General features: G+C 44.1%; 2 non-coding genes and 2 pseudogenes across 2 annotated transcripts; all 4 read left to right on the top strand.

Moving 5' to 3' along the window:
* The first annotated feature begins 299 nt into the window (after positions 1 to 299).
* Positions 300 to 472, top strand: LOC137080100 (U2 spliceosomal RNA; annotated as a pseudogene).
* Positions 473 to 934: 462 nt separating this feature from the next.
* LOC137079617 (U1 spliceosomal RNA) lies at positions 935 to 1,098 on the top strand. The gene has a single exon (XR_010905566.1). It is a non-coding gene; the product is annotated as a U1 spliceosomal RNA (small nuclear RNA).
* Positions 1,099 to 6,923: 5,825 nt separating this feature from the next.
* On the top strand, positions 6,924 to 7,130 carry LOC137080116 (U2 spliceosomal RNA; annotated as a pseudogene).
* A 462-nt stretch (positions 7,131 to 7,592) lies between these two features.
* Positions 7,593 to 7,756, top strand: LOC137079618 (U1 spliceosomal RNA). The gene has a single exon (XR_010905567.1). It is a non-coding gene; the product is annotated as a U1 spliceosomal RNA (small nuclear RNA).
* Positions 7,757 to 16,807: the final 9,051 nt, after the last annotated feature.

Genomic DNA, 16,807 nt, shown 5'->3' on the forward strand with positions numbered 1-16,807 from the left:
AATGGACATGTTTTGTAGGGGCTCACCCTTGATCCCGTACAAGAGACGAAGTTTTAATTGTCACGTTTTAGTCTGTTTTATCATGAATATATTTATTGTTTTCATTCATTTTATTCCTCTTTTAACACCACACTGACATACAAGGACTTTTACACAACACATCAACTGATTTTAACAAAAAAGTGACTTGTGTTTTAATGGATGTAACCATGTATGTTTATTTTATTTTTTAAAGAAGAAAGAAATGTGTGGCATAAACATGAAAATGAATTGAAATCAATATGAAAAAATGTAACAATAAAACTTTTCGAAAGAAAAATCTGTTCTTATCAGTTTAATATCTGATACGTCCCCTATCCGGGGACTGCATATTAAATTGATTTTTGGCACATGGAGCCGGAACCGGGGCTTGCTCCGTCCACTCCATGCATCGACCTGGTATTGCAGTGCCTCCAGGAACGGTGTGCTTCCCCTTTTTGGGGACTGCGAATTGTTGTGACTAATAGAAGAACCAACAACACCACTGGAATTTTGTCAGAGAATACAGAAATACGCAGGAAGCGCATACAGAATGACGATGAGGTGACGCAACGATGACCGTGCCACAGAGAAAGCAGCAAGCTGCGGTCATATGAGCATAGGGAAAAAAGAAGAACAAAAGCGTCGGTTGCCGGCCGGCTGACTCATCACCGTCACAGCACGTTTTTTGATGTCCCTCTTATTTGAGAGTCTTTACCAACGAGCTGATGAGTCGAATCAGGGGTTTGTGTTGGATGGATTAGGGACACCTGATTCAAATCAAGGTCACGCACGCACGCAGCAGTCAAGCAATGGAAGGTGCCCCGTCCTTCCTTTTCTTGGGGGAGGGGAAGGCCACCGTGTTTGAGGATGGCGAAGGGGGATAGGGCGCCTCTGCCTGGAGGCCAGGCAACTCATACTTACCTGGCAGGGGAGACACCATGATCAGGAAGGTGGTTCACCCAGGGCGAGGCTCGGCCATTGCACTCCGGTTGTGCTGACCCCTGCGAATTCCCCAAATGTGGGAATCTCGACTGCATAATTTATGGTAGTGGGGGACTGCGTTCGCGCTCTCCCCTGTACACACTGGTTAAAAGCAGATAGCGTGGAGGGAAAAAGCGCGCGGTTCTTGACGCTTGTGGCGCCGCCCACTGCCCCAAAGGGTGAAGTTGCACCAGTTTTGTTATGTTTCTGTCTCTTTCTGCTGTGTCAGCCAGTGACCCGGAGAGTTCAGAGAACTGAACTGCGTTTGTTTTCATCGAGGTTGTCGAAACCTGCGACCGGTTTGCCGAATGTGGTTTTTCCCACAAACTTTGATATTCAACGGACGAGTTGATTGACAGCAGTGGTCCCAAAGGCAAAGTTGTTCGGATGGAGGTTTTCTGTCGTATGGTACGACTGTCTCGTGCGCGTGCTGTGAAAAAGCACGCGACATACGTTCGCCTATAGCCGCTCTCATGTTGTTGCTTTTTCATTTTAAAGCGCCACTAGGTGGCCATTCACCGCGTCCTTTCTCGCCTGACCCCAGACTGAGCCCGTGCACGGGTGTACCGGCTTGGGTGAAATTGTCTCGTTCCGTCCAAGAGCTATAGCCGTTCTAGCAGACCCCGCCTCGCCCAGCCCGTAGGTTTCGGCCTGCCGCCGCCAAGCTGAATCGAAATTCCCACTTTTTTTCCGATCTGGACGGACAGTCAGACTCCAGAGAATCTTTCTGCACTGGTTTGGGCCAGATCGGGCAAAAGACCTAGGACTAGTGTGCAAAAGTAGGTTTTTCACAAAATCCCAAATACCCGAAAATTTCGCCAGCGCAACCTTCGAATCCGAGGCATGCGTCTCGCTCGGCTCGAGCCAAGGATTCCGATGATATAAGACACTTGGTTCTGCGGCGTGCGGTTTGGGAGCTACGAGCCATTTCGTGCCGGGCCCATCGGGGGGCCAGCCTTGGTGATGTTGTAGAGCGAGTGGCTAGTACCATCCCTCAAAGTTTCAGGTCTCTACGACGTAAGGCCTTTGCCAACCCTCCCCCCCTCACCGCTTCCCAGATGGGCGTCGCCTTTGCCGGCTCCCCTGCCGCTGCGTCATTGTGTCATCGCTTCTCGGCCTTTTGGCTAAGATCAAGTCGTGATTTCTTTGATCTTTTGAGAAGTTATGATGGCTGGTGTAGCTGGGTACTCAGTTCCAAGGGCGGGACTGAGAAATACTCTACGTTTCCAAATGAAGACGCCGGGGGTGGAGATGATGGAAAGAGATGTGTTTGCACGGGTGGTTCTTCTGGACAAGCTGAAGTTGAAAGTGGAAGAGGTGTACTGTCTACAGACCAACAGACAAGAGAAGTGTTTTGACCTAACTTTGAACACGGTGGAATTATACAAAGAGGTGTTGGAAAAGTTTGGGAAGTGTGACAAGGTGGGCTTGATGGGGAAATTCGAGGTGATAAGTCTGGACAGACCTAACTTCAGGGTCATCACTCTTCATATGTTTAACCCATACGTCACAGATGAAGCGTTGGTGGCTTTTTTGGGAAAATATGCTGAAGTTCTCACACCTGCAAGATACATAAAGGACAATGTGGGGTTATGGACTGGGAAAAGGCAGTTCCAAGTTCTCCTAAAATCGGATGAGGATGGGTTTGAGGGGGTCATGCACCCTCCTGCTTTTTCAACATAGGAGCGGACAAGGGATATCTTTTCTATTCAAGACAGCCTCCTTTTTGTAGAAGGTGCAGACGGTATGGCCATAGTGATGGCAGGTGTGGAGAAGAAAGATGTTGGCGGTGTTCTAAGATGGGACACACAGCAAAAGAGTGCAGTATTCCTAAGTCATGTCACAGCTGTGGCTCATTAGGACATTTGATGAAGGAATGTAAGGAAGGGCGCAAGCTGAATCGAGGAGGAAGGAGAGTGGAGGAAACAGTGGCAGAGGAGAAGAACGGGGAGGAGGTCCAACAGGAGACAATGGAGCAAGAAATAAAAGAGAAGGTGGTGTTTGAGGTGGTAAAGGAGGGAGGAAGCGAGGCAGAAGCAGAGAAAGTGGAAGATGTGATGGATGCTTTCTTAGAAGCGTTAAATGGGGAACAGTTTAAGGTCACCGAGTTGTACACAGGGGATGTGGAAGATGAGATGGAAGTGGAGAGACAAAGTGACCCGGATGGATCAAGAGGGGATGGAAGTCAGCGGATCAGGAAAGCCGAGAAGGGAAAGGCGAGACCAGGCAAGAGGGTGAGAGCCGAGACGAGGCAGAGTTTGAGTTGTTCTGAGGATTCACTATCTACCGACAGTCAAGAGGGGCTCGAGATGGACAATGCTAGACCCTTATTTCAGTTGTCACAGGGAAAGGGTGGTAGTGACAATGAAGAACCGAAGGATGATGGGGTTGGTCTCAGTGTGTCGCCCATATGCTGGTCAGATCTGGTGGGGACTGAGACTGGGACCACAGGACCACTGGGACCACTGGAGGATCGAGGGATGGAAGGGACATTAAGGACTGAATAAGTGGTGAGCAATGACGAATTGACTGTGGGGTCTATAAATGTAAGAGGTTTAAGAGACAATGTGAAGCGAAGAGCGTTTTTTTCTTTTTTGGAAAATTGCAGATGTGATATTCTTTTTTTGCAAGAGGTTCATTTGAAAAGTTCACAAGATGCAAGGAAATTTACAGAAGAATGGGGGAGGGGAGGAGCAGTATGGAGTGTGGGAGGGGTTTATTCCTCAGGAGTGGGGATCTTGTTTCGGGGTAAAGAGTTGGAAGTCAGAAGTTATTTTACGGTTTCACAAGGGAGAGTGATTGGGGCTGATGTAAGGTGGAGAGGGGGGGAATATAGATTACTCTCAGTTTATGCTCCACAAACAGTGGAAGAGAGGAAAGATATTTTTGAAATGTTGTTAACAGTCTGTGCAACAAATAAACAGATTATAATGGGAGGGGATTTTAATTTGCAGTTAGGAGACAAAGGGGATAGTAGTTTGATGGTGTTAGAAGGGGTTTTGCAGGGGCATGGGTTGGTGGATGGGGGGCAGGGAGTGAATCCAAAAGTTTGTATGTCAACGTGGAGGAACTCGAGGGGGGTGGAAAAGAGGCTAGATTATGTGTTTTTTTCAAAAGGTTTGGTTTTGGAAGGAGGGGGAGTGAAGCCTGTGTTTTTTTCTGATCATGATTTGGTTTGGTTTGTAGTTAAGGGGCAAAATGTGAAGTTTGGTAAAGGGTACTGGAGAATGAATATAGAGATTTTGAGGGAAAGGCAGTTCTGTGAAGAGTATGTATGTTTTTTCAAGGGGTTAGAGGGGTTAAAGGTCATGTATGATGATGTGGTGGGGTGGTGGGAAATGGTTAAAAATCGTTCAAAGGAGTGGATTGTTAAGTACTGTAAGAGAAGAATGAGCAATTTTAGGAGGCAAGCAGGGAAGTTGCAGAGAGATTTAGAGTTGATATTTGAAGAGTATAATGTTGGGGGCACTTTTGACTGGGATAGGGTTAACTTGCTGAAGAGACAGATAAAGGGTTTGTATGAAGATCAAGCTAAACGTTTTTTGTTGAAAAGGAGACATGAGACAAGGGAGAATGGGGAGGCGTGTAATGCTGGGTTTTTTAGGTCAGTAAGGGATCAAAAAGAGAAGCAAATAATTGTTGAGTTAAAGGATAAGGAAGGGGAGATTCTGGGGAAAACCGAAGAGATAACTGAATATGTGGGTCAGTATTTTCAACAATTTTTCAGTAAAAGAGAGATAGTAAAGGAGAAAAGTGATTTTTTTGTTAATTTCCTGTCTAGCGTAGTCCCTGATGAGGTTGGGGCTGAGTTAAATTCTCCAATAACATTGGAAGAGGTGGAAGGAGCATTGAGAAGGATGAGTAAAGGTAAGGTGCCAGGGATTGATGGCCTACCAGTTGAATTTTATGTTAGGTTTTTCAATATTTTAGGTCCTCATTTGATGGAGGTGGTGCGGGAAGTGTTAGAAAATAAAAGTATGAGTGGTTCAATGGCAACTGGAGTGATAACTCTTCTATATAAAAAAGGCGAAAGGTCGGACATAACAAATTATAGGCCGCTCACAATGCTTACAGTGGACTATAAGATTATAGCAAAGGTGTTGGCAGACAGATTGAGGAAAGCCCTTCCCCATGTGGTGCATGTTGATCAAACATGTGGAGTTGAGGGTCGCAGCATTAAGTGGAATCTTCAGCTGATCAGGGATGTTATAGCATGGGTGGAGGATAGGGAGTTACCATTGATGGTGGTTAGCTTAGATCAGGCTAAAGCCTTTGATAGGGTGAATAGATGGTTTCTGTTTAAGGTAATGGAGAGGATGGGTTTGGGTGAGGGATATATAGGGTGGATTAGAACGCTGTATACTGGGGCTAGGTGTTTGGTGCAGGTGAACGGGGCATTAGGACAGAGCTTTGATGTGTGGGAGGGAGTGAGACAGGGGTGTCCTCTCTCTCCTTTACTTTTTGTTCTCTATATGGAGCCATTGGCTCAGGCGATAAGGCGAGATGGCAGAATAAAAGGTCTGCGGGTACCAGGAGGTAAGGGGGCGGTAGTGAAACTATCGCAGTACGCAGATGATACTACACTACTGTTGGATTCAGACAAGTGTCTTGAGAGGGCATTGCATTTGTTTGAGGAGTTTTCCTTAGCATCTGGGGCTAGTCTAAATATTTCAAAATCAGCTGTTAAGTTTTTTGGGAAGTTTAGGCAAAGACGGAATGGAATTGGGGGGTTGCAGGTGTGTGAGGGGCCTTTAAAAATTTTGGGTATAAGATTTCAGAATGAAGGCTCAGCTACTCTGAATTGGGAAGAGCGCATTGTTTCGGTGCAGAAGAGGCTAGCAAGGTGGAAAGGGCGAAGATTGACATTGTGGGGGAAAGTTTTGGTACTGAAGATAGAGGTGTTGTCAGTGTTTCAGTACTTGGCTGTCATTTATCCTTTGCCGGCTAGTATGAGGAAGTCAGTAATAAGGTTAATATTTACGTTTGTCTGGGGAGGAAGATATGAATATGTAAAAAGAACTGAAATGTTTAATTCGATTAAGGAAGGAGGGCGGGATGTACCTCATGTTCCTTTAAAGCTTGATTGTTTTTTTGTGTCTTCAATCTTGGCCCAGTTAGCGGGGACTGCTGAGCATCCGTCTTGGTTTTTTCTTAGGTTATTTTTTTCTTATCAAGCAAGGCACGTGATGAGGTGGTCCAATGAGGGTCCAAGGTCGGAAACGCAGCCGTGGCATTATAGGCATGCAGTTAAATGGATGAGTAAATATCCTGAGAGTAAGGAGATAACAGTGTGTTTGGACCAGAGGATGTTGTATGGAAAGGTAAGGGAGAGGGTGTCTAGTGTAGTTCGGGTGGGGTCTCAAGGGAGGTGTGGTTGAATATTCAACCCAAAAATCTTGATAATGACTTAAAAGATCTTAATTGGTTGTGTTTTTTGAGGCGTTTGCCCGTAAAAGAGATCATGTATAGGCACGGTATAGCAAAAGATGGAAAGTGCCCAAGGGAGGGGTGTTGGGAAGAAGAGACAATAAAACATACTTTTTGGGAGTGTGGGTTTGCACAGAGGGTGTGGGGGAGGGGAAAGAGGGTGTTAGGGGTGATCTCAGAAAATTTTAAGGTGTCGGGGGAGAATGTAATCGGTGGAATAAGAAGTAAGAAGGGGGAAGGGAAAGTGGCTTATATGCTGTGGTTAATAATAAGTTTGGTCAAAAAAGGACTTTGGGAGGAAAGACAGGGAATATGTAGGGGGAAAGGGAAAAGGTCAGAAGAAGGGGTAATACGGGGAGTGGAGTATGAAGTAAGGGCAAGGATTAGGTGGGATATACAAAGATGGGGGAAACATGCAGCTAAAGAGAGGTGGAAAGGGTTGTTTGGGTTATATGATGAAGAATGGAAAGAGAATGAGATGAGATAATATGTGTATGTAATTTTGAGTTGTATGTGAATAAAAAAAAAAAAAAAAAAAAAAAAAAAAATCTGTTCTTATCAGTTTAATATCTGATACGTCCCCTATCCGGGGACTGCATATTAAATTGATTTTTGGCACATGGAGCCGGAACCGGGGCTTGCTCCGTCCACTCCACGCATCGACCTGGTATTGCAGTGCCTCCAGGAACGGTGTGCTTCCCCTTTTTGGGGACTGCGAATTGTTGTGACTAATAGAAGAACCAACAACACCACTGGAATTTTGTCAGAGAATACAGAAATACGCAGGAAGCGCATACAGAATGACGATGAGGTGACGCAACGATGACCGTGCCACAGAGAAAGCAGCAAGCTGCGGTCATATGAGCATAGGGAAAAAAGAAGAACAAAAGCGTCGGTTGCCGGCCGGCTGACTCATCACCGTCACAGCACGTTTTTTGATGTCCCTCTTATTTGAGAGTCTTTACCAACGAGCTGATGAGTCGAATCAGGGGTTTGTGTTGGATGGATTAGGGACACCTGATTCAAATCAAGGTCACGCACGCACGCAGCAGTCAAGCAATGGAAGGTGCCCCGTCCTTCCTTTTCTTGGGGGAGGGGAAGGTCACCGTGTTTGAGGATGGCGAAGGGGGATAGGGCGCCTCTGCCTGGAGGCCAGGCAACTCATACTTACCTGGCAGGGGAGACACCATGATCAGGAAGGTGGTTCACCCAGGGCGAGGCTCGGCCATTGCACTCCGGTTGTGCTGACCCCTGCGAATTCCCCAAATGTGGGAATCTCGACTGCATAATTTATGGTAGTGGGGGACTGCGTTCGCGCTCTCCCCTGTACACACTGGTTAAAAGCAGATAGCGTGGAGGGAAAAAGCGTGCGGTTCTTGACGCTTGTGGCGCCGCCCACTGCCCCAAAGGGTGAAGTTGCACCAGTTTTGTTATGTTTCTGTCTCTTTCTGCTGTGTCAGCCAGTGACCCGGAGAGTTCAGAGAACTGAACTGCGTTTGTTTTCATCGAGGTTGTTGAAACCTGCGACCGGTTTGCCGAATGTGGTTTTTCCCACAAACTTTGATATTCAACGGACGAGTTGATTGACAGCAGTGGTCCCAAAGGCAAAGTTGTTCGGATGGAGGTTTTCTGTCGTATGGTACGACTGTCTCGTGCGCGTGCTGTGAAAAAGCACGCGACATACGTTCGCCTATAGCCGCTCTCATGTTGTTGCTTTTTCATTTTAAAGCGCCACTAGGTGGCCATTCACCGCGTCCTTTCTCGCCTGACCCCAGACTGAGCCCGTGCACGGGTGTACCGGCTTGGGTGAAATTGTCTCGTTCCGTCCAAGAGCTATAGCCGTTCTAGCAGACCCCGCCTCGCCCAGCCCGTAGGTTTCGGCCTGCCGCCGCCAAGCTGAATCGAAATTCCCACTTTTTTTCCGATCTGGACGGACAGTCAGACTCCAGAGAATCTTTCTGCACTGGTTTGGGCCAGATCGGGCAAAAGACCTAGGACTAGTGTGCAAAAGTAGGTTTTTCACAAAATCCCAAATACCCGAAAATTTCGCCAGCGCAACCTTCGAATCCGAGGCATGCGTCTCGCTCGGCTCGAGCCAAGGATTCCGATGATATAAGCCACTTGGTTCTGCGGCGTGCGGTTTGGGAGCTACGAGCCATTTCGTGCCGGGCCCATCGGGGGGCCAGCCTTGGTGATGTTGTAGAGCGAGTGGCTAGTACCATCCCTCAAAGTTTCAGGTCTCTACAACGTAAGGCCTTTGCCAACCCTCCCCCCCTCACCGCTTCCCAGATGGGCGTCGCCTTTGCCGGCTCCCCTGCCGCTGCGTCATTGTGTCATCGCTTCTCGGCCTTTTGGCTAAGATCTAGTGTCTTGTCAGAAGGTTGAGACTGCGATCGCCTCTTGGAGGTTTCCCGGCTTGGGTTTTTTTGATAACACAGGCCTCCAACTTCCAGGAGGTACATTGGAAAACCCCTTTTAAGCAACGTCTTGCTGGTTCAAGAAATTTTAAGGTAAGATTTTAGTATTTTTTGTGTTTTAGTTATTTATTGTAAATTCTTTTAAGGTTTTTGCTTTTAGGAGCTGTTGGTGTCTCTACCATGCCGGCTGCTCGTGCCGGCATGCGGAGGCACCACAGCGTTCGCTTTTTATTCAAAGAGGCAAATGGTAAGCTCCTGGGGATGTCACGGCTGGACTTCTCCAGGAAGCTAATCCAGAAAGCTCTCAATTTTAAAGCAACTGAATTGAACTGTTTAATGAGTCTGCCACTGAACAAGGGTTTTGATGTAAGTTTTAGATCCGCTTCCCTGTTACAAGATTTCTGGCAACGATTTGCGGAATGTAAGACCCAGTTTTCCATGTTCAATGTTGAGAAGCTTTCTGACAATTCCCTTAAAACAGTTATTGTTAGAATGTTCAATGAAACAGTGAGTGGAGATGATATTGTTGTATGGCTGGGTAGATTTTGCACGGTTCGAAGTCAGCCGGTCAGGGTGCTTGACGAGGACGGAATCTGGAATTGCGCTTGGAGAGTTCCCATTAAACAGTGGGAAGATCCAAGCGGATTCCAGGGTCTAAGTCATTTACCCTCAATGATTGTGTTGGGAGAGAACCGTGGCTACATTCACTACCAGGGAATGCCCAAATTGTGCAGGAAGTGTGGGAAAATGGGACACCTTGCTGAAGCATGCCAAGAAATTGTTTGTGGGAAATGTAGAGAAATTGGTCATATCTTTGAAGAATGTACCAATGGCAGACGGTGCAACCTCTGTGGGGAAACCAACCATTTCTACAGAGATTGCCCTAAAAGCTTTGCCAACAAACTGAAAAGTAACAAAATGGCCGCCCCACAACAAGAGCAAATGGAAGAACAAAGGGAAGAGGTGGAGCCTGAGGATTTGGCGGGAATTTTAAATTCCCAGCCATCCTCAGGCATTGGACAAGAAAGAGGAAGTGGGGTGGCCACAGGGGCGGAGCCAAGTTTTAAACCAAGGGAGGAAGTTGTTACCCAACAAGATGAAATTGAAAAGGATATGGAGGAGGAAGAGGAAGAGGATGGAACAACTTCCTCCCTATATACTTTTTCAGAGGTGGATAGTGAGAGCGAAACGGATTGTTCACTCCCCAATGCTCAAGTGCAAAAAAGGACTGCGAGATCTCCTCTGTCACAAACAGAGGAGAAAAGGCTGCGGGCAGCGCATCGGCTAGATAGTTCCACTTCGGAAGATCTAGACCGTATGTGGCCCGCAGGCTCTCCCAATGAAGTTTCTTTTCTGCATATCAAGCTGAGATCATCGTCACCTAAAGAGCCACAAGAGATTTTCTCTGTGGATTCTGAAGTGGCGAGCATTTGCCCTCCTGATCCCAGTCCTTCTGGGGAAAAGGAGATGCAAATGCCACAGGAAATAACATGATTTTAATGTAACTTTCTGTAGTCTTTTTTTTTTCTTTTAAATGCTTGTATTTTTAACCATACTGCACATGGCCCTCACTATCTCTACTATCAATGTGAGAAGTGTGAGGTCTACTCTTCGAGCACAGAATATTTTATCAAATTTAACTAATTTTAAGTCAGACATTTATTTATTGCAAGAGTGTGCTCTGCCTTTTTTAACAAACTACAGGAGATGGCAGGAGCTTTGGACCCCAGGACCTTCCATTTGGAGTGGATCCAATTTTAACAAAAACGACGGTGTTGCTATTTTAATAAAAAATCCCAACATCTTGGTGAAGGGCAGCACTGTGGTGAGGGACGGGCGGGCAATTTTAGTAAATCTGACGTTTTTAGGTAAGGATTTTAATGTTTTAAATGTGTATGGTTTTACAGAAAAAAATGAGAGATACAAGCTTTTAGAAGATTTGCAGCCCCACATGTTAGGTAGGGCTCCCCTAGTGGTAGCAGGTGATTTTAATTGTGTTTTAACAAATAAAGATAGGAAAAGGGTAGGAGAGGATTTTAAGGTCGACAAGACATCGGTTTTATTAAATAAATTGGTCAAAGATTTTAAGTTAGTCGACTGTTTTAAAATAATGCATCAGAGAGAGGAGGGCTTCACCTGGTTCAGTGGTGATGGCGCCAGAGCCTCTCGTATCGACTATATTTTTACAAGGGACTGCCCGCCAACCGATGCAACATTGACCCCCCTTTTCTTCACTGACCACATGATGGTCACCTGCACCCTTTCACTACCCACGGGTGTGACAGTAGGGGGAGGGCTGTGGAAGCTGAACTGCTCCCTATTAGAAGATGAGGAAGTGGTTCGAGAGTATAGGGAGCAGTTCAGTGAATGGCAGACCCTCCAAGACTTTTTCGACTCACGAGCACAGTGGTGGGAGATGGTGAAACAAAGGACAGGACATTTTTTTAGAAAAATAGGAAAGGAAAAAAAGAATAAAGAAAAAAGATGCATGATGGGGCTGCAAAAAAGACTGCAGAGATATTTTAACCTTTTAAATAGTGGAATGGATTTTACAGAAGAAATAAAAGAAATAAAAAAAGAAATGTCAGTTTTGTCTGAAGCTCAAAGCAAAGGTGTCATTTTAAGATGTAAGGAGAAAGAGATAGAAGAAGGGGAGAAGTGTACTAGATATTTTTTTAAAAAGACTATTGCACGGGGAGGGTCAATGACCACTTTAAAAACTTTTAGCGGGAGGGAGGTAAATACCATTGAAGAGATTTTGGGGGAAATTGAACATTTTTATGGTAATTTATATAGTCAAAAAGAGGTACACAGTGACATCCTAGAGGAAGTTTTAAGTTTTTTAGACAAAAAGGTTAAGAGTCCAGATGTGCTTTTATCCCAGGATTTTACTATTTTAGAAATGCAAAAATCTTTAAAAGGTTTTAAAAAGGGGAAGTCCCCAGGCATGGATGGACTTCCCTTTGAGTTTTATTTGACTTTCTGGGACATTTTAGTACATGATTTACTGACTGTTTTTAAGGAATTTGAGACTCTAGACAGACTTCCAGACAGCTTTAGAATAGGGATAGTTTCTTTACTACAAAAAAAAGGAGACAAGACTGACTTACGGAATTGGCGACCAATCACACTTTTAAATTTTGATTGTAAGATTTTTAGCAAAATTTTATCCATGCGCATGTCGACTGTTTTAGAGGACGTAATCCACCTGGATCAAGCATGCGCTGTGCCCGGAAGGAAGATCACGGACAGCCTGGTACTGATTAGAGACGCCATCTGTTATGCGAGAGACAGAAACATTCGGCTAGTAGTCCTAAATTTAGATTTTGAAAAAGCTTTTGACCGCATCTCGCACCAGTTCCTTTTTAAGGTACTGGAGAAAATGGGGTTTCCAGGGAGGTTTATAGCCTGGGTGGGACTGCTTTACAATGGTCTGGTCAGCAGGATATTGGTTAACGGGCATTTGTCCAAAGCTGTAAATATCCACAGCGGTGTTCGTCAGGGGTGTCCTTTATCTCCCCTTCTGTATGTGGCCTGCATTGAGCCACTGGCACAAATCTTGAGAAGGGATAAATGGATTAAAGGACTTGACGTCCCAGGGACTGGTGGACTGACGGCGACCTGTGTTTTATATATGGACGATGTAACACTTTTAGCGACTGACCTTTTATCGGTACGAAGAGCAATGGACTTGACTGACTGGTACGGTCGGGCCTCGGGCGCCAAGCTCAACAGGAACAAGTCCGAGGCCCAGCTCTTCGGGCCGTGGGGGGACGTCGACACAGGTGAACTGGATCTGGATTTTAAAGACAATGATTTGAAAGTTTTAGGTGTAAAATTTGACAGAGAGGGTGGAGGACGGGGAAACTGGACTGACATCTTACACAGTAAAATCCCCAGTGTTAAATCAACACTGCTCAGAGTGTATTTGGTCCCACTCCACAGAGAGTTAAAATAACACTGAAGCGGTGTTAAAGTTAATGAGATAATTAAGAGATTAATTAAGTAATGATTGAACCATTAGTGATGAACACCTGATGGTAACGAGCAGAATCACTCAAGGACAGAGAAACACAAGATCTACAACTGACTTCAGCCATAGCCTTAGATGAAATCAACTGAAGATAAAAGAAGACATCAAATCTCTGAAGATCTCATCAGAGGATTAAACAACTCCACAATTACTTTTGTCATACTGTACTTCTACATATGTTTTTATTGAGAATGAACAGAGGTTTAGATACTGATGTTTTATGGAAATCATTTGGTCACCATTGTGGTGATTAGTGTTTCATTTAGTTGGGCAGTTTGAATTTAAATTAACATTTCAATGTTTGTAACAGTGTTTTGCCAAAACACATTTTTTGCAAAGAAATGTGATCTTGTTACATGCATCATACAGTTTGTTGTCAAGTTTTAAAGATCAAGCTCCCCAATCTTATACTGAACAAAAGCAGTTGTTTGTTTTTAAGTAAATTGATCATCAATGTGAAAATCTTGGCACAAATTAAACAGAATTTAGATATCTTAATTGGGGGGGGGGGGGGGGGGGGTATTTGGACACAGACATCAAGAATCAGCATATGATTCTCAACAATGGTGACATGTTTTTATGCCACAATGCATTCTGGGAGCCGACCAATTATAAAACTCATGGCTCCCAGCATGCATTGCAGCATGAAGCATATCACCATTGTTGAGAATCATATGTTGATTCTTGATGTCTTGCTAAAATAATTGGTTCTGTAACTTTTGAAAAAAAAAAAAATCTAAATTCAAAATCTGACCCGTGGCAAATATATATATACACTCACACATTTGGTCACTGATGAGATTAGTAAATCATTCTATTTCATTATGAAAACCATATGAACTGATTTGCTTCTGGATTCCATTGTAACTAAGTAAGTGTACAAAACACTGTTAGCAACACTGCTCTTCAAAAGCCAAGTCAAACTGCCCAACTAAAGGAAACACTGATCAGCATAATGGTGACCAAACATTTTCCATAAAACATCAACATCTAAACCTGTTAATTCTCAATAAGAGCTTATCTTGACGAACAGTATGACAGGAATAACTGTGCAGTTGTTTAATCCTACTCTGCTGAGATCTTCAGAGATTTAATGTCTTCTTTTATCTTCAGTTGATTTCATCTAAAGCTGTGGCTGAAGTCAGTTGTAGATCTTGTGATTCTCTTTCCTTCAGTGATTATGCTCGTTATCATCAGGTGTTCATCACTAATTGTTCAATCACCACTTAATTCATCTCTTAATTATCTCATTAACTATAACACGGCTTCAGTGTTAATTTATCTCTCTGTGGAGTGGGACCAAATACACTCTGAGCAGTGTTGATTTAACACTGGGGATTTTACTGTGTACTCTTCTTCGGTCCTTGCAATCTATCCTCCCACTGCCACTGCTTGCTCTCCGTTCTGGAGGCATACCTTTGATTGTTATGACCTCTGTAACCTGAGAGCTTAGGGCTCTGGGAGCTCTGCTGGAAATTGCTGCAATGGACTAATCTGTTTTGGGGAAGTTCTGACTCTACCATATAAATGGGAGTCTTACAGTCATGTCTAGATTCAAGCACAGATGAACATGGCTGCCTGTCTTGTCTGTCTGAGCCTATCTTCCCACTGTCCCAGGCTCGCATGGCAAGCTGCCTCAGTTCTCCTGCATACATATTTTCAACATCTACCAGGAGTATGAGTGGTTTCCTAACAGTAGGGTAAAGATTACTTACAAACAGACTCTTAAACATAACATCCTCCTCTGCCTTGGGTTCATCTTTGCCAGCAAAATACATTTTCCTTAAGCGCTCATAGTACTCTCTGGGAGACTCATAGCGGCCTTGCTTAATTCGGAAAGCTGAGAGACGAGAGGCAGATGGGTTCTGATATAGAGTATACTCTACCAGAAGAGCTTTACACAATTTGTCATAATTGTTAGCAATATCTGGGCATTGTCTATCCATGAAGCCATGGACAATCTGTGATGTGGTCTTTCTCAGAAGAAAGATTTTGTCAGTCATGCTGGCCTCAGGAAAGTATGTCAAGGCTGCATTTACATCCTTTAAATACAACTCTATGTTGTGTTTAATTATCTCAGGGTTAAAAACCTCTATGTCACGTGCTAATTCTCTAAGAATATGCAGTCTGTTGCTAGATGATAGCATGTTAGGAAGCTTAGGTAAGGAGTGGAAAGTTTTAGGAGAGTCACTCACTGTTAGGCTGGTTGAGACTATGACATCACTGTCCTGATGATGCTTTCTCTGTTCAAAGCTATACAACAGGGGGTCCCTACCAGCTGAACCAAAGGAGCGGGGGTGCACACTTTGTAGTTCAGGTTTCTGCTGGGGGAGGCACTTGACTCTATCCAGTTGACTTATCCTGTCTGTATGCTCAATTTGTTGGAGCTTCTTCAGCTCAGAAATTTTGAGCAATGCTGAACTTATCTCAGCTTTAGTCCTTGTCTCACTAGAGCTCAGAGAATTTAACTTCTCTGTCTGTTCAAGCAGGTCATTTTGGGTATGGGCCAACTCTGTCTGCAGAGTGACCATGCCAGTTTTGACTCTTTCAAGTTCTGCTTCCTGAATCACAGTAATAGACTGTAAGCTTTTTGTCTCAGATGACAATCTACATATTTTAGCCCTTAATCTCAAATTATCCCTACGCAGATCAGACAGCTCATTTTTCAGTTCCTGAAACAAATCTTTATTCTGTTCTTGGGCGAGGGATATTTTGTCTGTGGCTTGGTTTTGTTGTACAGGCCAATTTAGTGCTAGGCTAGAAAGAAGCTTTTTTAGTGAAGCGCCCTTTAAGGCCTGGCTCACTGCTTCAGCGGTCATATCAGCCATCTTTATTTAATATATATACTTGTGTTGTGTATATATAATAAATAAATACACCACCCAAACCAGCTAAACTCTGAAAGTTTACCACAAGTGTAAGCAGCTCTAAGCCACTACGACAATGAATGTCACACACACTAAGGGAAGAGAATTCTAGCACTTGTCTTCAATTTGTCAGAAGGCACTACCCTTATCTGACACGTTCATAAAAATTCTAAAACAGTATGGTAGACTTAGGTGAACACCATATGCTATTCTTATATTAGCAATTAGTTATAATCAACAATTACAACGTGTGCTAAAAAACATTGCAAGCTCTGTGTCACAATAAAAATTCTACAAACTTTGCAACCAATCCTAGTCATAAATCGTACCAAGGAGTTGAGCAGGGAAACTATCAATCAGGCTTGGAGAGAACCACTCGTTGCAATGCAATTGGTTTCTGACTTGGTGAAAGACTTAGTTTCCTGCTAAAGTTACTTCCTTTTTTATCTTTCAGTGTATTAACTTGTGTTGACAAAACAGAAGGCTCATTTCATTCTAAGTTAGCCCACCCAGGGACGCCAATTATGTAGTGATTTTTACTTTTGTCCACCCAAGGACACTAAGTAAGAGAGTGATTGGTACTCACGTCACCGCTGACGTTGTGAATTCGGATCACACGTCACTTAAGGTGTGGTTATGAGTACATCAGATGACCACCTTCCCCCCTGTTAGTTTGGGACACTAGTCAAGGCCTTTTACCTTGGCTGTATGAGAACACTCCGCACAGGAGGCTGCCCAGTCATTTATAATGAATGTAAAGGGGGAAGAGTTGGTCAGCTGATTTATCTGAAAGATTGGTGAGATTTCTAACTTGTAGAGCCTTTTCTGCCTTATCAGCACAAGGAAGACACAATTGTAATAAAATAGATTTTATTAACAAAAGATAAACAGAACAATTAACACAACTACTAAATGAATACAATGAATGATAAAGGAATAAAGTGCGTAAAATGCATAAAATACATGTGAGTAAGTTAAGTGTGGCTATAGAAGAGTTACGTTATCTTATGGAAAGATAAACTGTTGTTTCTCTGAAACTAAGGTGAAGAACCTTATTATGT

This window comes from Pseudorasbora parva, chromosome 6 (genome assembly GCF_024679245.1).
Source record: "Pseudorasbora parva isolate DD20220531a chromosome 6, ASM2467924v1, whole genome shotgun sequence".
NCBI classification, from domain to species: domain Eukaryota; kingdom Metazoa; phylum Chordata; class Actinopteri; order Cypriniformes; family Gobionidae; genus Pseudorasbora; species Pseudorasbora parva.